The sequence below is a fragment of the Callorhinus ursinus genome, unplaced genomic scaffold, assembly GCF_003265705.2.
Source record: "Callorhinus ursinus isolate GAN/ISIS: 27379988/994484 unplaced genomic scaffold, GSC_fseal_2.0 scaffold3, whole genome shotgun sequence".
NCBI classification, from domain to species: Eukaryota; Metazoa; Chordata; class Mammalia; order Carnivora; family Otariidae; genus Callorhinus; species Callorhinus ursinus.
The window spans coordinates 62091921-62102890 of NW_027397065.1; the positions used below are offsets into that span (position 1 = coordinate 62091921).

Below are 10970 nucleotides of genomic sequence, written 5' to 3' on the forward strand. Positions count from 1 at the left end.
CATCTGTATGTATCCTGTGGAAGCACAGGTCAGATCGTATCATTCCTCTGCTCGGCCCCCACCGTTTCCCATCTCATCCCAAGTGGGATCAGAGTCCATAAAAGGCTCTCTAACCTCAGAGTTTCTTCCCCAACCCTATTCCCAACCGCGCTGCTTCCTGGTCATTCCTTGAGCTTACCAGGAGATGTGGCCCATCTCAAATGATCATGTGACATATGCCTAATTCGCTAGTAGCAAGTTTTCTCTTTTCAGTATGATTTCCATTGCTTGTAATAGGTTAGTCTGCAGTGAAAAATTAGCTTTGCCTGTGGTTTCAGAACATTGTCTAAAAACTCCATTAATAAAACACATTGATTTATTTTTCTTTTTAACGCAGCCCCAGTGATTTACTATGTATTTTTGTCACGTGACTCCTTTTCAGTTTTCATCCTCTTAAATTCTCTTTATTACTGCATGTGATTGACAGTCCCCTTCTACTTGGAAGTCTGTCTGCTTTGTCTTCGCAGACACTGGGGGCTCTGCAGGTCTGCCACCTCCACGAGTGCCCCCCAGGCTCTCCTTCTTGAGCTCCCAGCCCTTAGGTGATTTGCAGAATTCTCTTTAGCCCCTGGCTCCTCCTCCGGATTCAACCTGGGAAATCCCATCCACTCCTTGATTCAAATCTCCACCTATACACTGTGTATAATTTAGCCCAGACTTCATTCCTGAGCTCTGTTCTCAGTTGCCTACTAGTCAGCTCTGTCGATATGTTGCAATGTCACTTCAAATTTAACATGTCCCAAAGTGGAATCACTAAATTCATTTGCAGTCAGTATTTTAAGCAAATCATATCCTCCTATGAATGCACTACCATCCATGGAGACACCATCCTAGAAATCTCCAAGTCCTTACCTCTCTGACACATTAATTTCCTTGCAGGATCTTTAGGAGAAGGCATCTTTCCCCAGACCATAGTCTGCAACTTTGAATACAGGAATTTGCATGGCTTAATGCAAATATATCCTTAAAGTTGGAAACCACACCCTGCATCCAACGCAGCAATCTTTGGGCACCCTAAAATGATAGATGTGGATTCTGAATACCCAAACACCTGGCTTTATATTCTGGCTCTGCCTTTTTCGGTCTTAAAGTCGGTGGGCCTTCTGGGTTTCAGTTTTCTCATCTACCAAGTGGGGATAGTAATTGTTACCTCATACTTTCTTTGGACAGATGAACTGAAATAAATTATATGCCAGTTCCTAGTGGCATACTGATACTTTCAGGAGACCCTTAAAACATTTAATTTCCCTCATTCTTTCCTATCACATAGGGCAATCATACTTGCTTGAAAATTCCTCTGCTCAAGTATGTTTGAAATGTGTCCCCTCCCCTTAAGAACAGGTTGTAAAAGAAATCTACCTGTGTGATTTAATATTGATAAAACCAAAGGACATAGCTGGAGGGTGTAACTCAACTGACTTACAAGCCACCTGACTTATTATCTGGAATGTACAAGTGATCTTCTTAGTGCAATCTTATTACAAGATGGTACATTACCTTTGTCTTGTTCTGTGGAGTAATGGGAGTTTGTCCCTGACACTCCCATACTCAGCTCATTGGAGCTCCGCTCCATAACTAATTAATAGAATTAAAGTTGCAGATTGATAGCAATTCACACCTGTGTTCCTTGTGTAACTGCTGGAGTCCAAATCCCTTCACTAGCTATGTGGCCCAGGAACAATTACTTAATTTCTCTACGCCTCAGTGTTAATGTAGGGTTGCTGTGAGGATTGAATAACAGAATAAATGTAAAGACATAAGAAGGAGCAACTATTTTACACATCACTGAAGAGCCGTTGAACAAATTTTCTCAGGGAATGAGCGTCATCTGGAGGTTTCCATCCATAAGAAGAGAGTAGGATGACCCAGTTGAAGGAAAATATCAGAATTATATTAAGCAGGAATTATGAGAATTGAAAGACACCTAAGAGTTCTTAAATATTGTTCTATATACCTCGTTCTTTTGGTTCTGGAGTAAAGTCATATTTCTTGCATAATTTAGAGCATTGACTACAAGTTTTTTTTGTTTGTTTTGTTTTGTTTGTTTGTTTTTTAAGAGGAAGACTATTTTGTTAAAAACCCAAGTGCTATTCTTATTATATATTCTTGTTTCTCCCCATTAGGCACACACAGGGATGACTGTCCTTGGACTTAGGCTTCCATTAACAGACATCATTACCCACTTCATGCAGCTGTCATTAAAATGCATATGACCCTAAAAAGAAATATGGGTCATCCAGGATTTGCATTTTCAAATGTATGAAATTATGGCACATATCACAAGCAAATAGTCAGATGACTTATGTGTTTCAAGAATGATTTCAACTGGATAATGACAACCAACTACACTGGCATCGGTGTGATCCATGGGCTTGGTATAAAGCCCTTCATTGTTCCCTTTCCTAAACTGCCCTTCTTACAACACACCTTCCTCTTGACTCCCAGAATATCTCACTACTAGATTCCCTGGTGGGTACTACATATTCACTGAAGCAAAAGATTGACGCCTCTCTGTAGAACCTGCACACTACCTACATTAAGCCCTGATGTTCTTGGATAAAGTTGGGGGCATGGAATTTTAGCAGCGAATAAATATCCTTTTCCCTGACCTCACCCAGCATTTTGGGGACTCCAGAAATCTTATTTACTAACTTCGGAAGATCAATCTTCTCCTCTACGCAGCCAAGCAATCCTTGCCACCAAATATAAGTATTCTTATCTTTTCTATCACTATAGTTTATTATGAAGTAGTGAGTAAAATAGTGGGAAATGGAATCCAGTTGTTGTTGTTGTTGTTGTCATTTTTCCCCAGCAACCGGGGGCGGGGGGCGGTTGCGGTGGTGGTCTGGGCTCCCTGGAGCCAGCTGCTTACTAGTTTTGTGTCTCAGCTTCCTCATCTGAAAACAGATATTATAACAATGATACCAACATCATAGGATTATTGTGAAGATGAATCAAGGCAGTTTATATAAAATGGGTGGAACTGTACCTTGTATACATTAAGTGCTTTATAAATATAAGCTATTTTTAGCATTGTTATTATTTTTATCTTACTCAATTCCTGAAGAGACAACAAGCTAAGACAAGGTATACTATGGAATGTCAAAATACATGGAAACCTCTCATGTTTCAAGTAACAGTCCAGGCTTCTCAGCTAAAGAAAGCCAAGGTCCCTGTCAAGGGCAGCCATATACATGCGAAGTCTGAGTGGAGTGACTACGGGGCGGGAAAGGCAAAAAATAAATTAATTGAAATAGAAGCATAGTTTCAAACCATGCCTTAAAGAACAAAGGTAGCATTTTCACCTTGGTGAATTTTTTATTTGCAGTCTGGGAATCTTTCAGGGTAGAAGGGATTTCACTTTCTGGTCTCAGTCAGGCATGGAGAAGAACCCACTGTGCTGACATGAAAAATATTCACCTAAATTTTTTATGCATTTCATTTCCAACCTACTCTCTCAGGACGAATAGATCTCACAGTTGAGCAACTATTCTGAGTTTATCCCTCCCTATTATAATGCTGAGTAATAGAGTCCATGAGATTAGCACTATTTCAACAAGAACTCCTTTTAATCAGAAGGAAGGAAATCATCACTTCATCTAAGAGGGTTGATGTGATTACATGGCTAAGAAAGGCATTCATTTATTTTAAAAAAGACAACAGCCCTCATCTTCTGTCTGCAACTGACAGTATTGTTTACTGCATACTATGTGAAGAAGCCACTCCAATGTTTTCCTCCAGATATAAGAGATTTAAATGGCAGGATTGTAAAGGCAAAAGAAAACAAAACAGTCATCGATTATCAGATAGCTCCAAGTCATTAATAACAGAAATCAAGGGGCGCCTGGGTGGCTCAGTCGTTAAGCGTCTGCCTTTGGCTCAGGTCATGGTCGCAGGGTCCTAAGACCGAACTCCACATGGAGATGCACATCAGGCTCCCTGCTCCACGGGAAGCCTGCTTCCCCCTCCCCCACTCCCCCCCCCCCCCCCGCTTGTGTTCCCTCTCTCGCTGGGTCTCTCTCTGTCAAATAAATAAAATCTTCAAAAAAAAAAAAATAACAGAAATCAAGCTAGTGTGTAAATAGCAGGTAATGTAGTAGGTAATACAGAGTATGAGCAGACCTGGGTACTCTAAAGTAATCTATTATAAAACCTTATCTTGAATTTCAAATAAACCTTCAGACAATATTAAAAAAGAACACAAAATTATAACCGACTGGCCAGGAACAAGAAGAATAAGAAGAGGCTATCTCTCCATTTAACCTGAATGTACACTGTGTTTTATATAGAAATGTCCATTCCTGTAACAGGGAACTATTTCGGGTTGGGCGGGGGAGAGGGAGGAGAAGAAGAAGTCAAAGTCTCTCGACCCAGAAAGAAAATAAGAATGAATAAAAATGAAGTTTAAGGAATAAATAAATAACTAAAAAGGAAATTGAGTGTTATAATTGAAAAGAGAAAAAAAATTAGACAGTGAAATTAACAACTCCGTTCAGACGATTTGGGAGAGAAAAAGAATCTTAGATGAGTAGGGACACATGCTTAGGGGTGATGAAAGACTGAAGGAGAAAACAGATCCTGGAAGGAAATAGAAAAATATGATTCAGTACAAGAAAGGGGGAAATAAGCTTTAACACTGAGCCAGAGACACGAGTCAGAGAAAGAGAAACATGCAGTGCATTTTATTGCACTGTAGCCTTTGGCAAAAGTTATCTTTCTTCATTCTTACTTCCAAAACTAGGCTTTCCAATTAGCCTGTGCTCTTTCCTCAGTGGAAAGTGCCTTGAATCTGGATACAGATGATCTCAAGGATCCCACTGACCTCAGGCCAGGCATCCAGGCACTGTGGAGAGGGTTGCTGAGAAACCGGGTAGGGAAGCCTCATCAGAAGTGTTCTCTCCCAGTAGAAGAGAATAACACAGATACGAAATCTGGGACATGTAAGTGGACAAAATATGTAATGATATAAGGAAGCAAGTGACAAGCAACGCAAAATCTGTAAGGACCCAGTGCCCTGGGAGCGTTCCCGGGGGTGGAGCTCAGTCTTGGCCTTAAGGGAAGAGGGCAGCTCCAGGAGTTAGGTATTCCAGGATGAAGAAACAACATAAACAAACACAGAGGTGGAAACACTCCAGTGTGTTTGCAGGACAATGAATGGGGAAAATACACTCCGTAGGATTGGCTGGGTCCTACCAAGCTTCTCCCAGCTGCAGGAGGTGGGACCTTTTACTGTCCTAACATGTGAAACGGCTGAAGGATTTTGAATGCAGAAGAAGCATGACAAAAGAAGCATTTTAGAAAATTTGTTTTGATGGCAGTGTGCAGGAGGGCAGAAGGAAGAACCAGAAAGCAGGACCGACCCCATTTCAATAGCCCACATATCAGATGATGGATTGAAATAAGGCAGTAGTCTAAATTGCTGCATTAAGTGTAGAAGCAGTGGATCAAGAGATTGTATAAAGAAAAGTGACTTGTTTTGGGGGTTGGAGGAGAATAATGAGACTCCACATCATCTTACTCGACGGCTGTAAGAGTTTATAATAATAATAAACTCTTATTATTATTTAAGTGTTTATTTGAAAGACCTTTTGGCATTTAATCATAGCTGCCGAGCGATATTTTAATTCATAGGAATGCTTATCTTCCCTGACTTAATGATCATATCTCTCATACCCACCACCGATCTTATCAAAAAACACTGATGTTTAACAATTTCTGGGCAACTTTTCAATTTCTCACATAAGATTCTTCTATGATATACTTCCAATGAAAGAAATATCTGCAACATATATTCCACTGAATTCTCTGAGATTGCTAACAATCAAACCTCTAGAGAACATCTTCATTATAAAAAGAGACCTCTGAGGTCATCCTCAGTACTAACAAAGAATGAGGAATATAAATACCTCAAGTAAAAGACCACAGATAATCTGAAAAACAGCATTTTTATAGCTCTGATTTGAATCAACACAGGTAACGAGGCTTCTGTTTGAATTCCTTCTTAAAAAAAAAAAAATCTTGAAGAGTCACTATCACACATTTTTCTGTTAACAAAATGAGGGCAAAATATTTGAGCTTCAAATTCTCCCTCCATCTCGGAGATAAAGAGGGAAATGTAAGGGAGACAGATCAAAGGCACATCTGAGCACCAAGAAATATCGACCTGTCCCTAGGGGACATGTCATGGACTCTCTGGCCTTTATTTGATTGTAACTGATATCACTTGCGTGTCTACAGTCATCCCAGCAAACCTCATCTGTCCAAAAGGAACTCATGTTCATCGTCAATCTCCCACCCCCAACATGGAGCTGAGCTCCTCCAAGGACACATCTCACAGTGCAGTCAGTCACAGGAGCTAGATTCTTAAGGGTTATTCTCCAAATCCTCCTCCTCGGCCTAACTCCCCATGTCAAATCAGTGTAATTCAAATCAGGTCCCCAATTACTTATTAAGCCTACTCTAGAATATGTTTTGAATCCATCTACCGCCTCCACTCTCCTACAAAGCACCATTACTTCTCAACAATCTTAGGCAATGGAGTTCTTATTTTCTCCATATCCAGTTTTCCCTTCTGTGATGCATTCCACACAGAATTCGGAGGACTCCTTTTTTCTTAATGTATTGTATTTTATTATCACCATACTCACTAAAATTGTTCAGTGCTTTCCCGTTGCACTTAGAATAAAGCCAATTCCTACAAAGACCTACGAGACTTTGCCCTCACCAAACTTATCTCCCCTGTTTACTTTGCTCCAGTGACTCCTGCCTTCTCTCCATTCCTTGAACATACCCTTCATGTACTGTTCCCTCTGTATTTACCTGCAATTGGTCCATCCTTAGAGAGACCATTCCACAACTCACCCAACCACATTAGTTCTCTTGATTAATTTCTCCCTTTTAGAATTCATCCTGCTGCATAGTACAAATGATCACCTAGTCTGTAACTTTATGTAGACTTTTATATTTATTTGCTTAATATCTTCTTCCCTGCCAGACTGTAAAGGCCATGCAAATAGAAACCTTTTTCACTATATCCCTGCAGACTAGGACTAGTTTAATATCCAGCATGAGCCTCATAAACACTTGATAAATAAAGGAATCTAAATGTAAGATCCAGTAGGGCAGGAATCAAACTAGTTTCCTGTTAGGTCTCTACTACCTAGGGACCTCTATCTTAGGAACATTAGTAGATGTCCCCAAAATATTAGTTCAATAAGTAAACAGAGGAGAGGGCTCACTGTTTTTTTCCCCACTAAGAGCTAATTCCATTAAGAGTCAGGCTTACTTATACGAAATTTCTCAAAGTGAGTTGGATTCTCTCACTTTATCACTTTTATAGTTCCACCCTTTGATCAAAGCCTGACTACACAGAATAAGATTAGTGTCTCTGCAGCATGAAGCTGGGACATACCATGTCCCTCCTATGTCTTCCTTCAACCAGTCTTCAAGTGAATGGCATGACTTCCAGATGCTTTCTCATTCCGCTTGTTGTTCCCTGCATATACAGTAGTTTCGTAACTTTTCCTCTTGAAATGCATTGTCCTAAACTGTATCTGTGACATATAGTAAGCTATTCCACATTCCTATACTGGATATTTTTATTAGCATTGCCCAATGATATACTTTGGCAGTCAGACTCTAGAATTAATTTATATTGACCCTTCAGCATACTATTAAGCCCCAGGAACGTGATTAAGCCAGGTCATATACTTCCAGTACTTAGGCATTGGATTTTCTAAACCTAAGTTAGGATTTTACATTTATCCTTAGTAAGTAACCATGAGATTTAACTCTGATTTCCATCCTTGAGATCTTTTTAAGTCCTGGTTCCCTCATACGGTGCACTAACTCGTTGTCTCAGTTTTATGTCATCCAAGACCCCCAAATGTTGACCGTACCTTCATTTTTGAACTCCGGTCCCTCATCTTCTAAGAAATCACTCTCTTCTAATTCATGGTCATCCTTCTTATTGCTCCTTCTCAGTCGCCTGTGAGGCTTTCTTCTTTTTAGTCATCCATTCATTCATCTGGTAACTGATGACAGAGATGGTTGGGGATCTCCTCTGTGCCAGAGACTGGGCTAGTGTCTGGACCAGAAATATGAAGATGAGTAAGTCGCGGCCTTTGTCCTCAAGCCTGTTTCCCAAAAGCCCCATAGCTTTCACTTATTACCAGGGAATTTTACTTCTAAACATTGTTAAAAATGTATACTGTGCTAAATCCTAAACCAATGTATCCAGCCTTATAAGCTCTCTTGACCTGTAGATGCTTATTTTCAATGGTTTATTGGGCTTCAATTCATAATCCCACAAAAATCTTCAAATTCAACCTGGCCAAAACTTAACTCATTGTTTATCACTACCCCTAACCATCTCTAGGACACTACTCTATTCCTGATCCTGATTGATGGTACCATCATTTGCCCAGTCATCTAAAGTAGCAAACTGGAAGTTATCCCAGATTCCCTATTATTTATCTTTCACCTAAAATGGCTCACCAGGTCCTGTCAATTCAATCCTGTAAATATCCCAAATACCCCTCTTCCTCCACATTCCTACTGCTACAAGTTTAGTTATCGTCTGTCAAATGGATTATTCTTATATTATTCTAACTGACTTCCATACTTCTAATCCCATTCTACACAAATCCATCTTTCACATTGCTGTCAGGATGCCTGAAAGAAGGGAGGAGGTTTATAAAACATGTATTTGGTATAGTAACAAGATTTCAATGCACAAAGGAAGTAATAAAACATGAGGCAGAGAAAAAATAATCTAGGAAAAGAATTTGAAGCCAGGGAAAATATCTAACAATTCTTCGTTCTTACTGGAACCCTGATGTTGCTCTGAGTGCTTGGCATGTGTTATCCCACCCAATCACAGACACCCTTATGAGGGGTTTTTTTTTTTAAGATTTTATTTATTTATTTGACCGAGAGAGACACAGCAAGAGAGGGAACACAAGCAGGGGGAGTGGGAGAGGGAGAAGCAGGCTTCCCGCTGAGCAGGGAGCCCGATGTGGGGCTCGATCCCAGGACCCTGGGATCATGACCTGAGCTGAAGGCAGACGCTTAACGACTGAGCCACCCAGGCACCCCACCCCTATGAGGATTGATAAGGAAACTGAAAGATTAGCATGTCCAACGTCACTTTGTTAGTAAACTAGTAGATCTGAACCCAAATTGTCTGTCTCTAGAGTTCACCCTCTTAATCACTCATCATGCTGCCCCCTAAGAATGAAATAGAAGTACAAAAGTTATGCCATGAAATTTTATATACTTGCTAGAGGCAGCCAACGGTTTTAACTCTTGAATGCCAAACAGCCAACACGAAAGAAAACAGTTGTAAGATTTACAGTGTCCGAAAGTAAAAGCCAAACAAGTTGCCCATGGAAAACACTGCCCTGCCTACTGCTAAGACAAATTAAAAAAAAAAAAAAAAAAAAAGAGGGCAAACTGACATAAGTCAATTCGGCTGCCCAAAACTGTCAAATTCTTCCATAGCCTCTGTTGGTCACAGGTACACAGGAGCCATAAGATCATGACCTAAGCCGAAACCCAGAGTCAGACACTTAACCAACTGTACCACCCAGCGGCCCCCTGACTGCCAAGACTTCTGTAGACGGTCATCAAGGAGTCTCTGATCCTCCTGAACGTGGGTATAAACTGTAGTGTAAGCAGATAATCTATACTTTGCACCAGATTCTCAAAAGGGAACTCGATCCACCAAAAGATAAGAAGCGTTTTTCTAGACGATTTTTTTTTCCTTCCATGACACACCTGTGGGTTTTCATGGCAATAGTTTTATCTTAGTCATCTGCGTATATTTTCTTTTCCTCACAAATTTCAATTAAAACTTTATTGATTTGGTCAAGAAATCTCCTGCCCAATCTTTTACCTTTTTCCTTGAGAAAGGCACTAAATGTCTCTTCAGCAAAGCCCTTCTAATGTGTGAGCACCCGTTTTGTAAAGTACCTCTCCCTGGCCCCACCACCCAGCAGATTTTGAGTTGAATGCTAAGGGGTGCATTTCAACACAGGAAATGTACGAAAAGAAAAAAGAAAAAAAAAAACCAAAACAAAACTTCCCCTTCCCAGCTTCTCCTCCTTCTGCCCTGAGCTTCATGCTTGGGATCTCAAGAATCTGGTTGGAGAAAGAGCAAAGGCCACCACCACCTTGTTCTAAACTCAGAGCTCTCTGGAAGCACGTAAAGACCTGTGAAGAAGCTCATGTCACTAGAAACAAACTGCAAATGCTTAGAAGTGGATTTGTCACCATGCACAAATTGCGGATCAGCCTCTATTGTCCTGGTGGCTCCAAGCAGGGAACGTGTCTATCTCCTTGTTGACATAGGGCGGTCCTAGAACAAAGAAAGTTGATGACATAAACATATCCTTTTTCCCAGCACTTGAGTGTGTGTGATTTAACCTTTAACTCTTGCTTGTTGATGTAGGTGAGATGTCAAATATTTTCTACTGAACTCTTTGGCAACTGTTTAAAGTGTTTTCATCACTCATCCAGTAAGGTGAGGCCAGGCTCCGTTTAGCCAGCACATAAGAGTCGCCTCCCCCACCCTCTCTCCTCTCTGCCCCTTCCCCCAGACTGAAACCGGAAAGCAGCGACAAAGAGCAGGGATCACTGCAAATCTGCAATTACTTAAAGTGTTGCTTCCTGTTTTTTTGAAAGAATACTCTCTTAGCACGGAATAGAGACTGAGGTCTTGTGACCAACTGTGAACAAATGATTTAAATTGTGACACAAACAATAACAGGTCCAGTATCAGATACTGCAATCCCGTTTTCCTCCTCCTTTAATTATTTAGACTCAGACAAAAAGCCTCTTCCTCTAGATCCAGGCTCCGCCGTGAAAAAAAAATAAAACAGTGTCTTCTGCCCACTTCATACTTGGAGGAAACCCATTCCAACTTTTCCTGA

At 40.6% G+C, this 10970-nt stretch overlaps 1 long non-coding RNA gene across 1 annotated transcript; it reads right to left on the reverse strand.

Annotated features, from left to right (window-relative positions):
- Window positions 1-2780: 2780 nt before the first annotated feature.
- On the reverse strand, window positions 2781-10397 carry LOC141371468 (uncharacterized). Its single transcript, XR_012376434.1, has 3 exons — window positions 10312-10397; window positions 7938-8125; window positions 2781-2936 (listed from the first exon to the last, which is right to left on the reverse strand). It is a non-coding gene; the product is annotated as an uncharacterized lncRNA (long non-coding RNA).
- Between the last annotated feature and the right edge of the window lie 573 nt (window positions 10398-10970).